The following is a 23615-nucleotide window of genomic DNA, read 5'->3' as shown; positions in this document are numbered from 1 at the left end:
TCAGGATATCTAAGATTCTCGCATTGACTATGGAAGAGGGTGATCATTCAGTCGATCAATCTATAGAGGCTGAGGTGCAAGGGGATGCCCCAGCCCTACACAATGTCAGTGGTTCAGCAGCACCAGCCCCCGCAGTACTGCAGTTTCCTGCTCAGTTCACTCAGCAGATGGCTGCAATGTTCCAACAAATGGCTGGTAATGTGCCTACTCAAGTCCTAATACAGACACTAGTGGTACAACCACAGTCTCCTGCTAGACAGTATGACAAATTGATGAAATATGGGGCTACAGAGTTCAAGGGGACCGTAAATCCTTTAGAGGCAGACCAGTGGTTAGAGAGGATGGATAGGGTATTCAAGAAACTGCATTGCACGGAGGAGCTCAGATTTGAATACTATATATCTTTGCTACAGGGAGATGCTTATGACTGGTGGAAAACCATTCCCCACAGTCTGGTAGAACCTATAGTGCTAACATGGAATGAATTTCTCAGGGAATTCAGAAAAAAATATGTCCCTGATGCTTATGTAGACCATAAGCTGCAAGAGTTTCTAAGTCTGAAATAAGGGAGCAGATCAGTGGCTGAGTATGAAAGATAATTTTCTCGCCTGAGCTATTATGCAGTAAGTTTACTTGCTACTAGCAGGGAGAGATGCACGAGGTTTGAAACCAGCTGGAAACCCAGTATCAGATTACAAGTGGTCAGATTCAAACACACTAACTTCTCTAAACTTGTTTCTCAAGCCCTAGAGTTGGAAAGAATTGAGTCTGAAGCTACTCCTGAGAAAAAGAAATCAGAGAAGACAGAGAAAGAGGGAAAATCAGTAGAACAGAGTTCCAATGGTCCTACTGGAAAGAGGAAGAATTATGGGGGACACAGTAGAGGTGGCATGAAGTGCAGTAGGGAAGACATTGGGACAGAAACCTCATCTATCCGGTCGTGAGTACAGAAGGTTCCTACCCTTCTCGCCAATGTGAAACTTGTGGAAGATATCATGGTGGGATATGCTATAAGGCTATTGGAGCTTGTTATAACTGTGGAGGCACAGGACACTTTGCCAAGGACTGCACCAGTAGTCGCAGAGTTGGACCACCTCCTATTACTGCAGAAGGGTTAGTTCAGAGCCCTGTCACCAAAAGTTCACAACCACCCAGTAGAGGTAGAGGCAGGGGTAGAGGTAGCCCAGCAGGCAGCCAAGGCACAGTGAAACAGTCATAGCAAGACAGTGCTCCAGTCAGAGTCTATGCAATGAGACAGAGAGAAGAGGCCGAGACATCTGATGTTGTGGCTGGTACCTTCTCAACTTTTAATCAGGATGTGTTTGAGTTATTTGATCCGGGTTCTACCCATTCTTATGTGAGTGCTAGCATCATTGATTGCATTGCTGTTCCATGTATAAAAATGGACTTTACGGTGCTAGTAACAAGTCCACTAGGACAAGAGGTCAGGGTTAATAGAATGTATAGAGATTGTCCTTTGGTGATCCAAGGACACACTTTTCTGTCTGATGTCATTGAAATGCCCTTCAGAGATTGTGATATCATCTTGGGCATGGATTGGTTAGCCAGGCATCATGCCATGATTGACTGTAGGCTGAAGACAGTCACATTTGGTCTCCCTCAATACAGTGATGTGGTAATACATGGGGAGAGGCAGCTATTGCCATCAAACATCATTTCGGCTGCACTAGCTAGAAAAATGATCAGACAGGGGTGTGAAGCATACTTGGCACATGTAGTAGACAACCAAGTAGGGATCCAGCATTGAAAGACATCCCTACAGTATATGACTTTCCAGATGTGTTTCCTGATGAATTTTCAGGATTACCTCTGGAAAGAGAAGTGCAGTTTGAAATTATTGTTATACCTGGTGTGGATCCAATCTCCATAATGCCATACAGAATGGCACCAGCAGAGTTGAAGGAGTTGAAGATACAGTTGCAAGAACTACTTGAAAAGGGCTTCATCCGCCCTAGGGTGTCAGCTTGGGGAGCACCAGTATTGTTTGTTAAGAAGAAAGATGGAACTCTCCGCTTATGTATAGATTACCGGCAGTTGAATAAGGTGACAATAAAGAACAGATATCCATTGCCTCGCATTGATGATCTGTTTGATCAGTTGAAGGGTGCAGCTGTATTCTCCAAAATTGATTTGCGATCTGGTTATTATCAGTTGAAGGTGCAAGAGCAAAGTATTCCAAAAACTACTTTCAGAACTCGGTATGGCCACTATGAGTTTCTAGTAATGCCATTCGGGTTAACAAATGCTCTAGCTGCTTTTATGGATCTGATGAACACTATCTTCAGACCATATCTCGATCAATTTGTGGTGGTGTTTATTGATGATATTTTGATATATTTGAGGAATGCAGAGGAGCATGACAGACATCTGCCGATTGTACTACAGACTTTAAGGGAGAAACAGCTATATGCCAAATTGTCGAAATGTGAATTTTAGCTGAAAGAAATCTCCTTTTTGGGACATGTTGTGTCGGCTGAAGGAATCAAGGTAGATTCCAGCAAGGTAGAAGCTATCCTTAATTGGAAGCTGCCCAGGAATATCACAGAAATTCACGATTTAGGTTTAGTGGATATTACCGCGCTTGTAAAAGGGTTTTCTATGTTATCTTCTCCACTGACCAAGATGCTTCGAAAAGATGTGAAATTTCAGTGGACAGATAAATGCCAGCAAAGTTTTGATGAGTTGAAGAGGTGTTTAACTGAAGCTCCAATCCTCACTTTACCTACTCCGGGTAAAGAATACACAGTTTATAATGATGCTTCTCACAATGGGTTAGGCTGTGTACTGATGCAAGATCGAAATGTCATTGCTTATGCATCACGCCAGCTGAAACCACATGAGAGGAACTACCCAACACATGATCTGGAGCTAGCAGCTATTGTTTTCACTCTTAAGATCTGGAGACACTATTTGTATGGGGAGAAATTGTAACACCCTCCCGGTAGCAACTCTGTACATTCTACTGTTCCGGTGACCGGTGTCGGTCCGGACAGCTAGAACGTCCAGAAAAATATTTAAACTAAAGTCAGGAACCATAATTAACTCAAATATTAATAAGAAAAATTTAGTAAAAATTTTAGAAATAAAATACAACCAAGTTAAATGAGCCGGTGCCCAAGCGATGGGTAACCCAGAGGGAAATTGCGGTTCTCGCAACTAGGAGCCCTAGACCCGGGGAAAAATTCATAAAATAATTTTTGGGACTCCAGAGAAGGGTCATTGAGGTTCCTATGGCATTAGAATGCCAAGAAAATATTTAGAAAAATTTTTCAATCGGTACAGACAATTTTGACCCGTTAAGCCAAACGGATGGCATTTTGGTCATTTCGCCTTCAGAGACGATTTTTGGCCGACTTGTCCAGTTAAGTAAATAATTAATATGACATAAAATATGAATAAACATTACTAAAAATTAAATTGAAAATGAGTAGTGATGAAAAGAAAAGAAAATGCAATAAAATGCCAAATATGACATCATTATGATGTCATTTAAAAGTTTCCTCCAATTATAATTAAACAACCAATTCATTAACTAATAAAAGAGATAAATAAGACCAAAAGAAATTAAAAAAACACAGCAGCCATCTTCTCCCCCAAACCAGCCGAAACCTAGCCCTTGCCCAAACCTCCATTAACACCACAAAAAAAGCTTTATTTCTCTCTTTGTTACACCACTAAACCCTAAACCCCTTTCATTAAAACTTGTCCACTCATCTTTGGAAAGTGTTTGGCAGCCTAGAAAAGGAAAGAAAGTGAAGTTAAGCTTGGGAAAAATCTACCCTACAAGAGGTTAGTGCACCTATCTACTTAAAACTCTCATTTTCCATGTTAGGGACTTGAAATCAACATGAATTTGTGAATTAAATGAACCAAATTTGTGTGTTTGCTGAAGGAACGGAAGCGTGAAAAACACAAGATTATACCATTGAATTCAAAAAAATTTCGCCTAGGGTCACATGCACCATGCAAGATTTATTTTTATCTATTTGATTTCAATGATAAACAACATATTAAAACTCTTTTAATATGTTTTTGGATCTGTATTTGCCATTTAAGATTTTAAAATTAATCAGATTAATTTTAGAACCCTAGATTAAATCAAGAACGATTACACTAACCTCTTGATGCACTGCAGCGTGTCTGCGCCTTTGAGATTCGTCTTCAGGACACCAAATGTTGTCCCTCTAGCTTGTCCACACCAAGAACACCTATGGCAGCCCTTGAACAGCCTCTAAAGCTTTTTCTATTAATTAAAAATTCAAGTTCTACCTTTTAAGAGATTAGAGATGTAAACAGGACACTAGAAACAATTTCTAGTGTTCTTAATTCAAGAGATTGATGGCTAATCTCTTTGAATTGATGAGAGATGAAGAGAAATAGCTGGAGAGGCTCAAAGTGGCGTGACAAATGAGAGGAGAGGCTGCTGGTTATTTTTCTTTTCATAACCACACTTAAATAGCTAGGTTAACACATTAAACCCTAGCCACATGTCACCTTTTGATTAGCTCTAGGTTTAAGTGACCCAATCACATTGTGCCAAGTGTCAAACCTATATTTAATCTTGATTTTAATCATCTTACATGATTAAAAAACATTTGGCAAGCTTATGTGTAATCCCATGTGTCACCATCTCATGGTGCCATGTGTCACACTGTGAAATGACCAAAATGCCCCTGTTCTTAATTTTGAGTTCTTAACCCAAAACAATTATTTTCTTCTTCTAATTAATTTATATCAAATATAAATTAATTAATTAATCTCTATTAATTAATTTCTCATCAATTAAATTCATATTTAAACACTTTAAATATAAATTTAATTTATACTACACATCCAATAATCTAGATTTGGTTTCAAGTCATGCTAGGGACTTTGCAATTTAATTGCAAACCAAACCTATTTAATTAATCAATTAAACTCTTTAATTAATTAATTAAATCATATTTAAATAGGTGATAACTTGTGTATGTGTGTGACTTACTAGGCTCATCACTAATTGGCAATGAGACATGATATCAACTCTTAATAACATCAGAACTCTTTCTTACCATAAATGATTTCTAAATCATTTTATGAACCTCATAGACCATGGTTAACACCTAGCATAGCATGCCATGGCCACCCAATTAGTAATAAGATTTACCTTAAATGAACCTATAATCATATGTTACCATGTACTAGAATCTCTCTGTTACAAAATCCCAACTCAATCTGGAGTCATGTTTTATGTCAAACTAATTTTTCTATTAATATTATGTTATCTTTTAATTAGGTTCTTGATTAAAAGATTTTTCTCATCGAAACTCTTTTACGAATAAATCTATCTGTCCTGGCCAGGAACTTGAAACATCAAGAACAATTAAATGAACATAGGATTTTATCTCTATTTACTTAGAGGAACAGATTCCATCTTGATCAACACCTACCTCCATATATAACTAGTAGGAGCCAACACATGCCCATATACCCATACATAGTACAAGTATGAAAGCGATATCAAACTCAAACTACCTATATACAAGATAATCGTGCTATCTCAGGTCTAAAGATTATATGCCTTGATATGATTTATGACAAAACATTGACAAGAGTAAACTCCATGTGCTTGTCATAAGTGTCACTAGTTGGCCTACTTATCATTTATAAGTGCCTATCATGTTTGTTATATGGCATGAGACTCACCATTCCATCTTATTTATATCTCATATAAATAACTTGGGAACAAACATGAATACAATCTTTCTGGATAAGTCATGTCCTTATTATGAAGTATCCTCGATTGTGAACCTATTTATGATACTTTGTGCTAGAAATATTGTCACTCATATTCTTAACAACTTAAGAATAATATTTCTAACAAAATATCAATGGACCTTTTCTATTACACATAAATATATTATGTAAACGGAAAAGTGGAAATGCCTTTTATTAATAAAATTATGTACAAGATACATACTAAATGATATGCTCTAGGGCATACTACTAACAATCTCCCACTAGCACTAGAGCCATTCATTACAATACCTTAGACCTATCTTCTCAAGATGTCGGTCTAACTGAGTCTGTGACATAGGCTTAGTGAATGGATCAGCTGGATTTTCAACTGATGTTATTTTTCTGCATGGCTATATCGCCTTGCCCAACTATATCCCTTATAATATGGTAGTGCCTTTCTATGTGTTTGGATTTTGGTGAGACCTTAGTTCCTTAGCCTGTATGACTGCTCCATTGTTGTCACAGTGTAATGGAACTGCTGACTCAATGGAAGGAACTACTGTAAGTTCTGTCACGAACTTCTTTATCCAAACAGCTTTCCTTTGCAGCATCTGATGCAGCAATATACTCAGCCTCTGTAGTGGAATCTGCAGTCGTGCTCTGTTTGGAACTCTTCCAACTGACTGCACCTCCATTACAAATGAACACATATCCAGAGGTAGACTTTCTATCATCGATATCTGATTGGAAATCAGAATCAGTATAACCATCCAATTGCAAGTCTCCACCTCCATAAATCAAGAATAAATCCTTAGTTCTTCTCAAGTACTTAAGGATATTCTTGACTGCTATCCAGTGTTCTAAGCCTGGATTGGATTGATACCTGCTAGTCAAACTAACAGCATATGCGATATCTGGCCTAGTACACAACATTGCATACATTAAACTTCCAATAGCCGAAGCATATGGAATCCTGGCCATCTTATCTCTTTCTTCGGGTGTCTTTGGAGACATCTCTTTAGAAAGATGGATACCATGTCTCACTGGTAACAATCCTCTCTTGGAATCAAGCATGTTAAACCTCTTTAACACCTTTTCCAAGTATAGACTTTGGGATAAACCTATCATTCTTTTCGCTCTATCTCTATAGATGCGAATCCCAAGAATATAGGTTGCCTACCCTAAGTCTTTCATGGAGAATGTATTTGAAAACCATACCTTTATAGTCGTCAACATACCTGTGTCATTACCTATCAACAGTATGTCATCCACATATAAGACAAGGAAAGTGATAGCACTGTCACTAACCTTCTTATATACACATGGCTCATCCTCATTTTTGATAAAACCAAAGGATTTAATGGCTTCATCAAAACGGATGTTCCAACTCCTCGAAGCTTGTTTCAACCCATAAATGGATCGCTTTAGCTTGCATACCTTGGAACCATCTTGGGATTCAAATCCCCTAGGTTGTTCCATGAAAATGTTTTCTTCAATGTATCCATTGAGAAAAGCTGTTTTGACATCCATCTGCCAAATCTCATAATCATAGTATGCAGCTATTGCTAATAAAATCCTAATTGAATTAAGCATGGCAACAGGCAAGAAAGTCTCCTCATAGTCTATTCCTTGCCTTTGGCGAAACCCTTTCGCTACTAGCCTTGCCTTATAGGTCTCTACCTTTCCATCAGAACCAATTTTCTTCTTGAAAACCCATTTGTTCCCTATAGGTACAATACCTTCAGGTGGGTCAACAAGATCCCAAACTTGATTCTTATACATGGAATCAATCTCGGATTTCATAGCATCAATCCATTTTGAAGAGTCTATATCTGATATAGCTTCTTCATAGGTAAGTGGATCATCTCCATGATCTACTTCTTCATTAGTAGACAACTCTTGTTCTTCTTCATGAAGAAAACCATATCTCACTGGTGGGTGAGATATCCTGGTTGTTCTACGAGGAACAGCTGTAGATGTTTTATCAATGGGTATAGGTTGACTAGATGGATTTATATCCATCTGATCTGTTGGTTGGTCAGAATTCTCCAATTCTAACTCTATTTGCCTTCCTTTGCCTCCTTCTTGAACATACTGTTGTTCAAGAAATGTGGCATCTCTACTTATCACAACCTTTTGTGAAGTAGGCAAATAAAAATAATATCCAAAACTATCTTTTGGATATCCAACAAATCGACCTTTTTCTGATCTGGTCTCCAATTTATCAGTGTTCAGTTTTTTGATATAAGCTGGACAACCCCAAATCTTAACATGCTTAAGACTTGGCTTTCTTCCATGCCATATCTCATAAGGTGTGGAAGAAACTGATTTTGATGGAATCCTATTCAGAATATACAAAGCTGATTCTAATGCAAATCCCCAAAAGAAGATTGGCATATCAGTATAACTCATCATACTATGTACCATATCCAATAGGGTACGATTTCTCCTTTCAGATACACCATTCAGTTGTGGCGTTCCTAGAGGAGTCAGCTGAGAAACAATGCCATGCTCTCTCAAGTATTCATCAAATTCAGTACTCAAATATTCACCTCCACGATCTGATCGAAGAGCTTTAATACTTTTTCCTGTTTGACTTTCTACTTCAGATTTAAATTCTTTGAACTTTTCAAAAGATTCATGTTTGTATTTCATCAAATACAAATACCCAAACCTTGATTTATCATCAGTAAAGGTAATAAAATAATGAAAGCCCCCTCTAGCCATTTCTTTAAATGGACCACATACATCACTATGTATTAGCTCTAAAATATTTTTCAGCTCTTAGCCCTTGTCCAACAAAGGGTGATCTAGTCATTTTGCCCTGAAGGCAAGATTCACAAGTTGGAGTAGCCTCAGAGCCCAATGAGGATAGAATCCCCATTTTCTCCAATTTTGCAATCCTATCTTCTGCAACATGATATAACCTTAAGTGCCAAATATATTTTGAACTTGAGTTGGTTTTCACCATGGCATTGTATTTATTTAGATTGCCATACTCTGGGCAGTGGAAACATTTTCTTACTGGTAATGGAAACACTTTCCTATTGGCAATGGAAACACTTTCCTATGCCTCCATCAGCTTTAGTCTTCCTTTTCTGTTTAGCTATTTTCTTGGAAGGACCAGGAATCTGAGGTTTCTTTTTCTTATTGCCCTTCTTCTTATTGGACTTTCCAGCAAAAGAAGATGCAACCAAAGCTACCTCTTTTCCTTTATTGCCTGGCATATTCTTTTGGGCAATAACCAGCATGTTGTGTAAACCAGCTAAGGTGCATTCCTGTTTAGTCATATGGAAATTTGTCACAAAATTCCCAAAAGACTCAGGAAGGGACTGAAGGATCAAATCCGTTTGTAGTTGGAAATCCATATTGAAGTCAAGATGTTCCAACTGCTCAATCAGCCGAATCATCTTGTGGACATGATCCCCAACATTACATCCCTCGGACATCCTCATACGGAATAGCTGTCTAGATATCTCATACCTAGCATTCTCTTTGTGCTCACCATACAACTCTTGTAGGTGAAGGAGGATCTCACTCGCACTCTGCATGTTCTCATGTTGCTTCTGTAACTCATTACTCATGGAAGCAAGCATGTAACACTTAGCTCTCATATCATACTCCTTCCACTTGTCCAAAATTTCATGTTCCTCTTGTGTGGCCTCTGGAGGTAAGGGACCAGGAACATTTGAATTTAGAACATATCCTATATGTTCAAGGTTCAGGACAAGTTTCAAATTTCTTAGCCAATCAGACAGATTAGGTCCTGTCAACCTGTTGTGATCAAGTATGCTTGCAAGGATATTGGATGGTGGTGGTTGTTTTGTGCTCATTTTTATCAGAAAATTAACTGCAGAAAATAACCAGATTAATTAGTATATGTATCATGTAATTAACCAAAATGATTATGGTCTTTTAATCAAATTGGTCCTCCCACTAACTTAGCGAATCCTACACTTCCAGAGTAGAAAACTGAAATCCTAGTTGGATGGATTTCTAGTGGGTGATTGAATTCTTATAATTCTATTGATCATCCTCAGGTACATCCATTATTGGAATTACAATAAACTATAAGTGAGCAACTCCTTGCCCATCACATCTCATGTGAGGTTCAATCCTTTACCTAGCCCCTAATGCTCAAAATCTCAGGTACATCCATTATTGACTTATCTTGCATTAGTTAAGTTGATCCCATTGAGCCAGTAATTATGCAAATAATTTTAATGTCCTCAGGTACATCCAATATTGGCCACCAAACCATTTACATATTTACAACATCTCATGCTTAACAATTATTCTTAAGAAAATCTCTTAAATTAATTGCATCTCATGCAACTATTTAAAATTTCTTAAAATAATTGCCCCAATGGAGGGCTTATGTTATAATTACTTTAATTATAGCATTTCCAACTTAATCATTTGTTTGGAAGATTTTATAGCCATCCTTATTACTATTAAGGTCTCACTTTGCACATTATCCATTTAGCATGCATATATCATATAATTGCATACATTCCCATACATCTCATGCATTCATGGATAAGCAGTAAATATGGTATGATCATGGACTTTCTAAGGGATTCAATTCTGAGCCACCAAGAATTGAATCAGGGTATTCCTAGGTGCATTTCATTCATTCATTTTACAAGAGTTGCTGAAGGAGTACATAATCAACACTTGATATTGAATTCCTCCCACTGGTCCCACCAATGCTCTTGACCTCCTTGAACTTCTTGCAATCCAATATTACATAGTAATCCTTGGCATACCAAGGCGAATTTACAAGAACTTAAATAAATGAAATTACAGCACAAAATATTATTACAAACTTAATAATACATGCCCAAAATAAATTAAAATAAATTAATTAATTTACAATCCCAAAGAAACATAAAAGAAATAAATCCAATCACATTGGTCTTTTATAGTCCATGATCATCCATCATGCATATCACTATTTAACAATTAAATAAAACATACATACTTAAATTAAATTGAATATCTCATATTCAACTTAAAAACCCAGATTTGAATATGATTCAAATAAATTTAAAAATTTAGATTTGAATCTCATTCAAACAAATTTAAAAATTCAGATTTGAATCACATTCAAACAACTTCAAAAATTCATATTTGAATCACATTCAAACATTTTTTAAAAAATCAGATTTGAATCACATTCAAATATTTTTTAAAAAATCAGATCTGAATTTTATTGAATCAATTTTAAAAAATCAGATTTAAATATGATTCAAACAACTTTAAAAATTCAGATTTGAATCACATTCAAACAACTTTTAAAATTCAGATTTGAATCACATTCAAACAATTTTTAAAATTCTGATTTGAATCATAATTTAATTGTGTGATTAAAACAACTAATTAAACACTTTAATTAGTCAAAGAATAGGCCTTAGATCATACAACAATTGCAGAATTAAAAGCCAAACCTTGAACCACCCATGGTAGCCAAACCATGCGCACCATTGATGGTCCTTTTTTCAAGTATGCTGCCACCTTGCTTTGCAACCAGCAATAATCTTTTGATCTCATGATCAAACACACAATTAAATCATATAATCAACAATCTAAATGGCAAATATAGTGGCTCTGATACCAATTGAAGGAACGGAAGCGTGAAAAACACAAGATTATACCATTGAATTCAAAAAAATTTCGCCTAGGGTCACATGCACCATGCAAGATTTATTTTTATTTATTTGATTTCAATGATAAACAACATATTAAAACTCTTTTAATATGTTTTTGGATCTGTATTTGCCATTTAAGATTTTAAAATTAATCAGATTAATTTTAGAACCCTAGATTAAATCAAGAACGATTACACTAACCTCTTGATGCACTGCAGCGTGTCTGCGCCTTTGAGATTCGTCTTCAGGACACCAAATGTTGTCCCTCTAGCTTGTCCACACCAAGAACACCTATGGCAGCCCTTGAACAGCCTCTAAAGCTTTTTCTATTAATTAGAAATTCAAGTTCTACCTTTTAAGAGATTAGAGATGTAAACAGGACACTAGAAACAATTTCTAGTGTTCTTAATTCAAGAGATTGATGGCTAATCTCTTTGAATTGATGAGAGATGAAGAGAAATAGCTGGAGAGGCTCAAAGTGGCGTGAAAAATGAGAGGAGAGGCTGCTGGTTATTTTTTCTTTTCATAACCACACTTAAATAGCTAGGTTAACACATTAAACCCTAGCCACATGTCACCTTTTGATTAGCTCTAGGTTTAAGTGACCCAATCACATTGTGCCAAGTGTCAAACCTATATTTAATCTTGATTTTAATCATCTTACATGATTAAAAAAACATTTGGCAAGCTTATGTGTAATCCCATGTGTCACCATCTCATGGTGCCATGTGTCACACTGTGAAATGACCAAAATGCCCCTGTTCTTAATTTTGAGTTCTTAACCCAAAACAATTATTTTCTTCTTCTAATTAATTTATATCAAATATAAATTAATTAATTAATCTCTATTAATTAATTTCTCATCAATTAAATTCATATTTAAACACTTTAAATATAAATTTAATTTATACTACACATCCAATAATCTAGATTTGGTTTCAAGTCATGCTAGGGACTTTGCAATTTAATTACAAACCAAACCTATTTAATTAATCAATTAAACTCTTTAATTAATTAATTAAATCATATTTAAATAGGTGATAACTTGTGTATGTGTGTGACTTACTAGGCTCATCACTAATTGGCAATGAGACATGATATCAACTCTTAATATCATCAGAACTCTTTCTTACCATAAATGATTTCTCTAAATCATTTTATGAACCTCATAGACCATGGTTAACACCTAGCATAGCATGCCATGGCCACCCAATTAGTAATAAGATTTACCTTAAATGAACCTATAATCATATGTTACCATGCGCTAGAATCTCTACATTACAAAATCCCAACTCAATTTGAGCCATGGTTTATGTCAAACTCCATTTGCTATGAATATTATGTTCTCTTTTAATTCCAGTTCTTGATTAAAAGGATTTTTTCATCAGAAACTCTTTTCTGAATAAATCTATTTGTCCTGGCCAGGAACTTGAAACATCAAGAACAATTAAATGAACATAGGATTTTATCTCTATTTACTTAGAGGAACAGATTCCATCTTGATCAACACCTACCTCCATATATAACTAGTAGGAGCCAACACATGCCCATATACCCATACATAGTACAAGTATGAAAGCAGTATCAAACTCAAACTACCTATATACAAGATAACTGTGCTATCTCAGGCCTAAAGATTATATGCACTGATATGATTTATGACAAAACATTGACAAGAGTAAACTCCATGTGCTTGTCATAAGTGTCACTGGTTCGGCCTACTTATCATTTATAAGTGCCTATCATGTTTGTTATATGGCATGAGACTCACCATTCCATCTTATTTATATCTCATATAAATAACTTGGGAACAAACATGAATACAATCTTTCTGGATAAGTTATGTCCTTATTATGAAGTATCCTCGATTGTGAACCTATTTATGATACTTTGTGCTAGAAATATTGTCACTCATATTCTTAACAACTTAAGAATAATATTTCTAACAAAATATCAATGGACCTTTTCTATTACACATAAATATATTATGTAAACGAAAGAGTGGAAATGCCTTTTATTAATAAAATTATGTACAAGATACATACTAAATGATATGCTCTAGGGCATACTACTAACATTTGCCTACCATGAATTTCAGTAGCCCTAAGGAAGGAACAATGATGGAGTGTTTTGATGGACTTAAAGTGGATTAGAGATCATGTTTAAAGCATGTATGCATGTGGTTACTGAATGAGTTAGTAATTAAGGTATGTTGTGAAAATTTATAATGGAAACTAGGGTTATGAGAGTAAAATGTGGACTTGGCTTATGAAATTGTTAAAGAACATTCTAATGGTCAATTAGTGACCATTTGAGGAAATTTGACCATAATTTGGACTGAAATATAGCATGGCAAAGTGAATGAATATGCTGCCTAGTGAGTGCAGCAGGATGGCTGTGATTCCAGCCCACTTGGACTGCCATATCTTTGGTTGTGTTGGTCCAATTGGTGTTTGGCCAATTGGAAATGAAACTAGACTTATAATGGCACATTTTTTCTGAAGAAACCATGCCCAAAAGACCAAAGCAAAAGGACCAAAAGTTGGCCCCAATCCGGGTACCCTGCAAGCCAATTCTGTAGAATGACCAAATGAACTGGCCATAACTCACTGTAGAAATGGTCAATTGACCTGAAATTTTTACAGCAACAAGTTAAGACATAGACAAACAACTTTCATGAAGAAATCTACCCTAAATTATGACCAGAACCTAACCAAAAAAGTAGTCACAATCACTATTCATGGTACTGTAGATTTGGTAATTCTGCAGTTTTTCCAATCCGGCCAGCTGTGATTTTTGGACCATATCTGGAGCTACAAAACTCCAAATGGAGTGATTCAAAAAAGGAAATTCAACTAGACAAAATAAGAGACAACTTTCATGTTTACCATTTCCTCAAATTCCCACTGCAACAGTGCTTAATTGAATAGTAATGTTAGGCTTCAAAAACTAAAAATTCTGCCCTCTTGGTTTTAAGTTTAGAAATGGTATGGGTGCTCAATTCCAACAAGTTTTAAATGTAAAATGTGGTACATTGGGAGTGTTAAAACTAATGTACCTATTTTCTATCCAAAAGTCAACATTTTTGTTGACCAATGAGGTGAATAGTGACACCAAAACTTGAAAATCAAAAATTTAAGAATTCAAAAGTATCAAATGCCCTAGTATACCTAATAAGATTGGTTTGGATAGTTTGGCATGCCAATAGGGTTCAGTTAGCAGTACTGCACATGGCGATATGCCATTCAGTGATTTTATGGCTTTTAGCCATTCTGACCTTGCATTGAGATTTGGCCTTGTGCCTGATATTATTCTGACTTGTTAGGCATTACATTTGCCTGCCGGAGATGCATATGTGACCGATGGTGTGACGGCCGAGTACTTGATACCCGGTGCGGTTACCCGTTTATCGATCCGATCGTCTAGTGTAGGTTACTTGGGCAACCCAATGAATGAAAGTGGACAAAGTAATGATGTACAAATTCAAAACGAATAAAACATATACATTCACTACATATTTGTTTTCTTGCTATTTCTTTTATTTTATTATTGCACCACTAAGCATTATTGCTTAGCGCGTTGCTTTTGCCACGCGTAGGTTCTAGAGATACAGATCGTGAGCCCAGTAGACCGCAGACTGGGTGAGTCCATCCAGCAGTTCTGCACAGTATCCGTGTCACCTCAACTTCTGCAGTGCATTGGTAGGGCACTAGGTGTCATTTTGGTATTTTGTAACTAAATTTCTATTTTCTCATATGTAAATGAACTTATGTAATGTATTTTGAGGTTCATGTAAATAATGAAGATTTATGGTTATGTATGGAAGTAATTTGAGTATTTATTTGTTGTTTATATATGAGTACCCTGAGAAATGATGATTGAGAACATGATGTTGAAAAATATTGAGTTTGTGATGATATTGGAGTTTGAGATGATTAAATATGATTATTGGAAGTGTTTTTCATAGGTTCCGAAGAACTGTTTTCTCCATTTTTAGCCGGTACTCTGCCGGATTTTCTATAAAATTTTCGGAACCTCAAATAAATTAAAATTTCAACAAATGACTTAAATAGATTATATTTCACAAATTATGTTCAAAATTATGATGAAAATTAATTAAGATAAAATAGAGTGTTCCGGTACACCGTGTGACATAGCTTACTCGGATATACTGTAGACGGGTAAGGGTTTTCACATTTATTGGTATCAGAGCATGGTTTAGGCGTTTCTGGGCCTAGATTGAGTCCATACCATGCATTGCATTTGTAAGAGTCGAGGTGACACTAATGCAGATCTGTTTGTCTTTGTTATTTTGAATAGGATATGGACCCTACATCTCAGAGAGCAGTTGAGGAGGAAGTGGAGAGTCATGCTCCACTGCTGGTGAGGCTGGGGTATGGGAGAACACTGCTCTGCCCGGCTCAGCGAGCCTGCTCAGCCTCCACAGGCCATGTTCCAACAAATGGCCGAATTCTTCAGACAAATGGCTGGGGTAATGCCAGCAGCAGCACCACCACCACCACCTCCACAACCAAAATCACACCTGGAAAAATTGAGAAAGTTTGGAGCAGTGGATTTCTTTGGCAAGAGAGAAGATGATTCTGTTGCAGCCGAGAATTGGTTGAACAGAACAGGCAGAGTTTTAAAACAACTCCACTGCACCCCAGAGCAAAATTTAGAGGCTACTGTATCTCTGTTGCAAGATGATGCATATGAATGGTGGGACACGGTATCCAGTGAAGTGCAGCCAGAAGTTATAACTTGGGACTTCTTTCTCTCCGAATTCAAGAAGAAATATGTGGGTAGTGTATACCTGGAAGAGAGAAGAAGGGAATTCATTAACCTGAGGCAGAGACAGCTGTCAGTGGCTGAGTATGAGAAGGAATTTGTCCGATTAAGCCGCTACGGAAGGGAGATAGTCCCTAATGAAGTTGAAACGTGCAAGAGATTTGAAGAGGGACTAAATGACAACATAAAGATCCAGCTCACTATCCTGGAAATCACAGAATTTACCAAGTTAGTGGAAGCTGCAATAAAGGTTGAAAAAATAAGAATCAGTGAGCAGACCAGAAGGGATAGACAGCAGAAGAGGGGCCCGGGTTAGTCTAGTTCATCTCCTGCACCTGGGAAGAGGTTTAAAGGTCCATGCATGCGAGTTCGGGCCGATCACAAGGTCGTGGTCGGTCTCGGGGCCCAGGCCACGATTCACCCCTAGGAGAGGTCAGTCCACACCATTAGTGAGCGACTCTCCGAGGATGGGGTTGAGGACCAGCCCGACCATACTGCATGTCCACACCATGCGAAGTGGCACAAGGGGGAGTGTTGGAGAGTAACTGGTGCCTGCTTATGGTGTGGGTCAACAGAGCATCAGTTGAAGAATTGTCCACGCAGAACTACTACAGCTGCTCCAACACAAGCAGACAGACCTACTCCTGCACCATAAAGGGGTAGGAAATCTGGCAAATCGGCGATGGGACCATCACGAGGCTGCATCGAGCCGGCAGAGAGGCGATAACAGACCACCTGCCAGAGCCTATGCCATTAGAGCTCAAGAGGAGCAAGATGCCCCAGACGTCATCAGGGGTACGTTCTCCCTCTACAATACATCTGTGCATGCATTGGTGGATCCAGGATCCACTCATTCATACATCTGCATCAATCTACCCGTAGAAAGGGGGATACTAGTAGGGGAGAGCGACTAAGACATTCTGGTCACTAATCCATTGGCCCACAGTGTGGTAGTGAACAAAGTGTACAAGGGTTGCCCGTTAAGGATTCAGGGGTATGAATTCTTGGCAGACCTGATTGAGTTGCCTTTCCACGAGTTTGACGTGATTTTGGGAATGGACTGGTTGTCACGTCATCAGGCAATAGTTGATTGCAAATTGAAGAGAATTTCTTTGAAAACTTCTGAGGGTAATGAGATCACAGTTGTGGGGGAAAGGGCAGATTTCTTGTCTAATGTCATCTTAGCCACAGTTGCAAGAAGAATGATGAGAAAAAGCTGTGAAGCCTACCTAGCACATGTGATGGATACTAGGCAGGCTAAGCCAAACCTGAGTGATATACCCACAGTAAGAGACTTCCCAGAGGTATTTCCTGAAGAGTTACCTGGTTTGCCACCAGAAAGGGAAGTTGAATTTGCTATTGAGACACTGCCGGGTACGACACCCATTTCCATTGCTCCTTATAGGATGGCACCCACGGAATTAAGGGAGTTGAAAACTCAGTTGCAAGAGTTACTTGATAAGGGGTTTATACGCCCCAGTGTGTCACCATGGGGAGCTCCAGTGCTGTTTGTGAAAAAGAAGGATGGGACTTTGAGGCTATGCATTGATTACCGGCAATTGAATAAAGTGACTGTGAAGAACAAATATCCGTTGCCTAGAATTGATGATCTGTTTGATCAGTTGAAGGGAGCAAGAGTATTTTCTAAGATTGATCTCAGATCAGGGTATCATCAGTTGAGGGTGAAGGATGCAGATGTGCCAAAAACTGCATTCAGGACCCGATATGGGCATTATGAGTTTCTAGTGATGCCCTTTGGCCTAACAAATGCACCAGCAGCATTTATGGACCTTATGAACCGTATCTTCCATCCACACTTAGATCGGTTCATAGTGGTCTTTATTGATGATATTTTGGTGTATTCCAAGACCAGGGAAGAACATGATGAACATTTAAGGATTGTTCTGCAAACCCTGAGAGAAAAGAAGCTGTATGCTAAATTGTCCAAGTGTGACTTTTGGTTGAATGAGATTGCATTTCTTGGACACATGGTGTCAGCTGATGGGATTAGGGTGGATCCCAAGAAAATAGAAGCAGTGATGGAATGGAAGCCTCCCAGAAATACAACTGAGGTCAGAAGTTTCTTGGGGCTAGCTGGGTATTACAGGAGGTTTGTGAAGGGATTTTCCTTAATAGCTGCTCCAATGACTAAGTTATTACACAAGAATGTCAGATTTGATTGGAATGACAAGTGTCAGACCAGTTTTGAGAAGTTGAAGGCTATGTTGATAGAGGCACCAGTGTTAATATAGCCAGTGTCAGGAAAGGACTTTGTGGTCTATAGTGATGCCTCTCATAATGGGTTAGGCTGTGTATTGATGCAAGAGGGGAAGGTGGTCGCTTATGCTTCCAGACAGCTAAGGCCACATGAACAGAATTACCCTACCCATGATCTAGAGCTTGCAGCAATTATCTTCGCACTGAAGATATGGAGGCACTACTTGTATGGTGAAAAGTGCTACTTTTACACAGACAACAAAAGTCTGAAATATTTGCCAACCTAGAAGGAGCTCAACCTTAGACAGAGACGATGGATTGAGTTCCTGAAGGATTATGATTGTGTAATTGACTACCATTCTGGGAAGGCAAATGTAGTTGCTGATGCTTTGACCAGAAAATCCATCACAGCTTTGAGGTCATTGAATGCCCATCTATCTTTGGTTCGACATGGAGCTATTTTGGCTGAGTTGCAAGTGAGGCCAAACCTGTTACAGCAGATTTTAGATGGGTAGAAGGTAGATGAGAAGCTAATGGCTATTGTGAGCAAAATCTCAGAGGGAAAAGCAACTGAGTATGAAGTGAAAGCAGATGGGTGTCTGTATTACAAAGGAAGACTGTGTGTACCAGATAATGAGCAATTGAAAGCCAGTATTCTGAAAGAGGCACATGCCAGTGTTTATGCTATGCACCCAGGAAGTACAAAGATGCATCATGATCTAAAAGTTCAGTATTGGTGGCCTGGTATGAAGAAAGACATAGCTGACTATGTGACTAAATGCTTGACATGTCAGCAAGTTAAGGCAGAACATCAAGTTCCATCAGGTTTGCTACAGCTTATACGCATACCTGAATGGAAATGGGATCGGGTCACTATGGATTTTGTAAGTGGTCTACCTCTCACCCAGAAGAAATATGATGCAGTATGGGTGATAGTAGATAGATTGACAAAGTCAGCACACTTTCTGCCAGTTAGGACTGACTACTCACTGGAAAAGTTAGCAGAATTGTATATCAGTGAGATAGTTAGACTGCATGGAATTCCACTTTCCATCATATCTGATCGAGACCCGAGGTTTACATCGAGATTTTGGAAGAAGTTGCATGAGTCCTTGGGTACACAACTCCACTTGACCTGACTTTCCATCCTCAGACGGATGGGCAATCAGAAAGAGTAATCCAGGTCCTTGAGGATATGCTGAGGAGTTGTGTCATTGAGTTTGAGGGAAGTTGGGATAGATACCTCCCACTGGCAGAATTTTCATACAACAATAGCTACCAAGCTAGTATCCAAATGGCCTCGTATGAAGCACTGTATGGGAGGAAATGTAGAACTCCAGGTGTCTTTGGGCGGAATTGGCGAACAAGCGGTAGGGCGGACACGGTGAAGCAGATTGAGGAGAAAGTAAAACTAATCAAAGCCAATCGAAGGTTGCCTCGCATGCAGAAATCTTATGCCGACCTGAAGAGAAAAGAAATAGAATATGTGGTTGGCGACAAAGTGTTCCTCAAGGTGTCACCGTGGAAGAAGGTATTGAGATTTGGAAGAAAAGGTAAGTTGAGCCCTAGGTTCATTGGCCCATATGAAGTCATTGAACGTGTGGGACCAGTAGCCTATAGGCTAGCTTTACCACCAGAGCTGGATAAGATCCACAATATGTTCCATGTGTCTATGCTAAGAAGATACCGCTCAGATCCTTCACATGTCATCTCCAGGGAAGAAATTGAAATACAGCCGGATTTGACATATGAAGAAGAACCTCTACGGATCCTGGCTCGGGAAGTGAAAGAGTTGAGAAATAAGCAGATTCCACTGGTGAAAGTGCTTTAGAGGCACCATAACACCAAGGAGGTAACTTGGGAAAGTGAAGAAACGATGAGGCAACAGTTCCCTCAACTGTTTGCATCAGGTAAAATTTCGAGGACGAAATTTAAATTAGAGGGGAAGAGTTGTAACACCCTCCCGGTAGCAACTCCGTACATTCTCTTATTGGTGATCGATGTCGGTCGGACACTAAACGTCGGAAAAATATTTAAACTAAAGTCAGGAACCATAATTAACTCAAATATTAATAAGAAAAATTTAGTAAAAATTTTAGAAATAAAATACAACCAAGTTAAATGAGCCGGTGCCCAAGCGATGGGTAACCCAGAGGGAAATTACAGTTCTCGCAACTAGGAGCCCTAGACCCGAGGAAAAATTCATAAAATAATTTTTGGGACTCCAGAGAAGGGTCATTGAGGTTCTTATGGCATTAGAATTCCAAGAAAATATTTAGAAAAATTTTTCAATCGGTACAGACAATTTTGACCCGTTAAGCCAAACGGATGGCATTTTGATCATTTCGCCTTCAGAGCCGATTTTTGGCCTACTTGTCCAGTTAAGTAAATAATTAATATGACATAAAATATGAATAAACATTACTAAAAATTAAATTGAAAATGAGTAGTGATGAAAAGAAACGAAAATGCAATAAAATGCCAAATATGACATCATTATGATGTCATTTAAAAGTTTCCTCCAATTATAATTAAACAACCAATTCATTAACTAATAAAAGAGATAAATAAGACCAAAAGAAATTAAAAAAACACAGCAGCCATCTTCTCCCCCAAACCAGCCGAAACCTAGCCCTTGCCCAAACCTCCATTAACACCACAAAAAAAGCTTTTATTTCTCTCTTTGTTACACCACTAAACCCTAAATCCCTTTCATTCAAACTTGTCCACTCATCTTGGGAAAGTGTTTGGCAGCCTATAAAAGGAAAGAAAGTGAAGTTAAGCTTGGGAAAAATCTGCCCTACAAGAGGTTAGTGCACCTATCTACTTAAAACTCTTATTTTCCATGTTAGGGACTTGAAATCAACATGAATTTGTGAATTAAGTGAACCAAATTTGTGTGTTTGCCTACCATGAATTTTGGCAGCCCTAAGGAAGGAACAATGATGGAGTGTTTTGATGGACTTAAAGTGGATTAGAGATCATGTTTAAAGCATGTATGCATGTGGTTACTGAATGAGTTAGTAATTAAGGTATGTTGTGAAAATTTATAATGGAAACTAGGGTTATGAGAGTAAAATGTGGACTTGGCTTATGAAATTGTTAAAGAACATTCTAATGGTCAATTAGTGACCATTTGAGGAAATTTGACCATAATTTGGACTGAAATATAGCATGGCAAAGTGAATGAATATGCTGCCTAGTGAGTGCAGTAGGATGGCTGTGATTCCAGCCCACTTGGACTGCCATATCTTTGGCTGTGTTGGTCCAATTGGTGTTTGGCCAATTGTACATGAAACTAGACTTATAATGGCACATTTTTGCTGAAGAAACCATGCCCAAAAGACCAAAGCAAGAGGACCAAAAGTTGGCCCCAATCCGGGTACCCTGCAAGCCAATTCTGCAGAATGACCAAATGAACAGTAGTTATGGCCAAACTGTTCATTTGGCCATAACTCACTGTAGAAATGGTCAATTAACCTGAAATTTTTACAGAAACAAGTTAAGACATAGACAAACAAGTTTCATGAAGAAACCTACCCTAAATTATGACCAGAACCTAACCAAAATGGCAGTCACAGTCACTGTTCATGGTACTGTAGATTTGGTAATTCTGCAGTTTTTCCAATCCGGCCAGCTGTGGTTTTTGGACCATATCTGGAGCTACAAAACTCCAAATGGAGTGATTCAAAAAATGAAATTCAACTAGACAAAATAAGGGACAACTTTCATGTTTACCATTTCCTCAAATTCCCACTGCAACAGTGCTTAATGGAACAGTAAAGTTAGGCTTCAAAAACTAAAAATTCTGCCCTCTTGGTTTTAAGTTTAGAAATGGTATGGGTGCTCAATTCCAACAAGTTTTAAATGTAAAATGTGGTACATTGGGAGTGTTAAAACTAATGTACCTATTTTCTATCCAAAAGTCAACATTTTTATTGACTAATGAGGTGAATAGTGACACCAAAACTTGAAATTCAAAAATTTAAGAATTCAAAAGTATCAAATGCCCTAGTATACCTAACAATATTGGTTTGGATAGTTTGGCATGCCAATAGGGTTCAGTTAGCAGTACTGCACATGGCAATATGCCATTCTATGATTTTATGGCTTTTAGCCATTCTGACCTTGCATTGAGATTTGGCCTTGTGCCTGATATTATTTATAGCTTGTTAGCTGTTCTGTTGCACACCGGGAGATGCATATGTGACCGATGGTGTGACGGCCCGAGGTACTTGATACCCAGTGCCAGTTTAACCGTTTATCCAGTCCAGTCGTCTAGTGTAGGTTACTTGGGCAACCCAATGAATGAAAGTGGACAAAGTAATGATGTACAAATTCAAAACGAATAAAACATATACATTCACTACATATTTGTTTTCTTGCTATTTCTTTTATTTTATTATTGCACAACTAAGCATTATTGCTTAGCGCGTTGCTTTTGCCACGCATAGGTTCTAGAGATACAGATCGTGAGCCCAGTAGACCACAGACTGGGTGAGTCCATCCTGCAGTTCAGCACAGTGTCCGTGTCACCTCAACTTCTGCAGTGCATTGGTAGGACACTAGGTGTCATTTTGGTATTTTGTAACTAAATTTCTATTTTCTCATATGTAAATGAACTTATGTAATGTATTTTGAGGTTCATGTAAATAATGAAGATTTATGGTTATGTATAGAAGTAATTTGAGTATTTATTTGTTGTTTATATATTAGTACCCTGAGAAATGATGATTGAGAATATGATGTTGAAAAATATTGAGTTTGTGATGATATTGGAGTTTGAGATGATTAAATATGATTATTGGAAGTGTTTTTCACAGGTTCCGAAGAACTGTTTTCTCCATTTTTAGCCGGTACTCTGCCGGATTTTCTATAAAATTTTCGAAACCTCAAATAAATTAAAATTTCAACAAATGACTTAAATAGATTATATTTCACAAATTATGTTCAAAATTATGATGAAAATTAATTAAGATAAAATAGAGTGTTCCGGTACACCGTGTGACATAGCTTACTCGGATATACTGTAGACGGGTAAGGGGTGTCACAGAAATGCTACATTTACACAGATCACAAGAGCTTGAAGTACTTAGGCACCTAGAAGTAATTGAACTTGAGGTAGAGGAGATGGTTAGAACTCATTAAAGACTATGATTATTTAATAGACTATCATCCAGGGAAAGCAAATGTGGTGGCTGACGCCTTAAGTCGCAAAACTAT

The sequence above is a fragment of the Hevea brasiliensis genome, chromosome 11 (genome assembly GCF_030052815.1).
Source record: "Hevea brasiliensis isolate MT/VB/25A 57/8 chromosome 11, ASM3005281v1, whole genome shotgun sequence".
In the NCBI taxonomy this organism is placed as follows: domain Eukaryota; kingdom Viridiplantae; phylum Streptophyta; class Magnoliopsida; order Malpighiales; family Euphorbiaceae; genus Hevea; species Hevea brasiliensis.
This window is presented reverse-complemented; position numbering follows the sequence as displayed.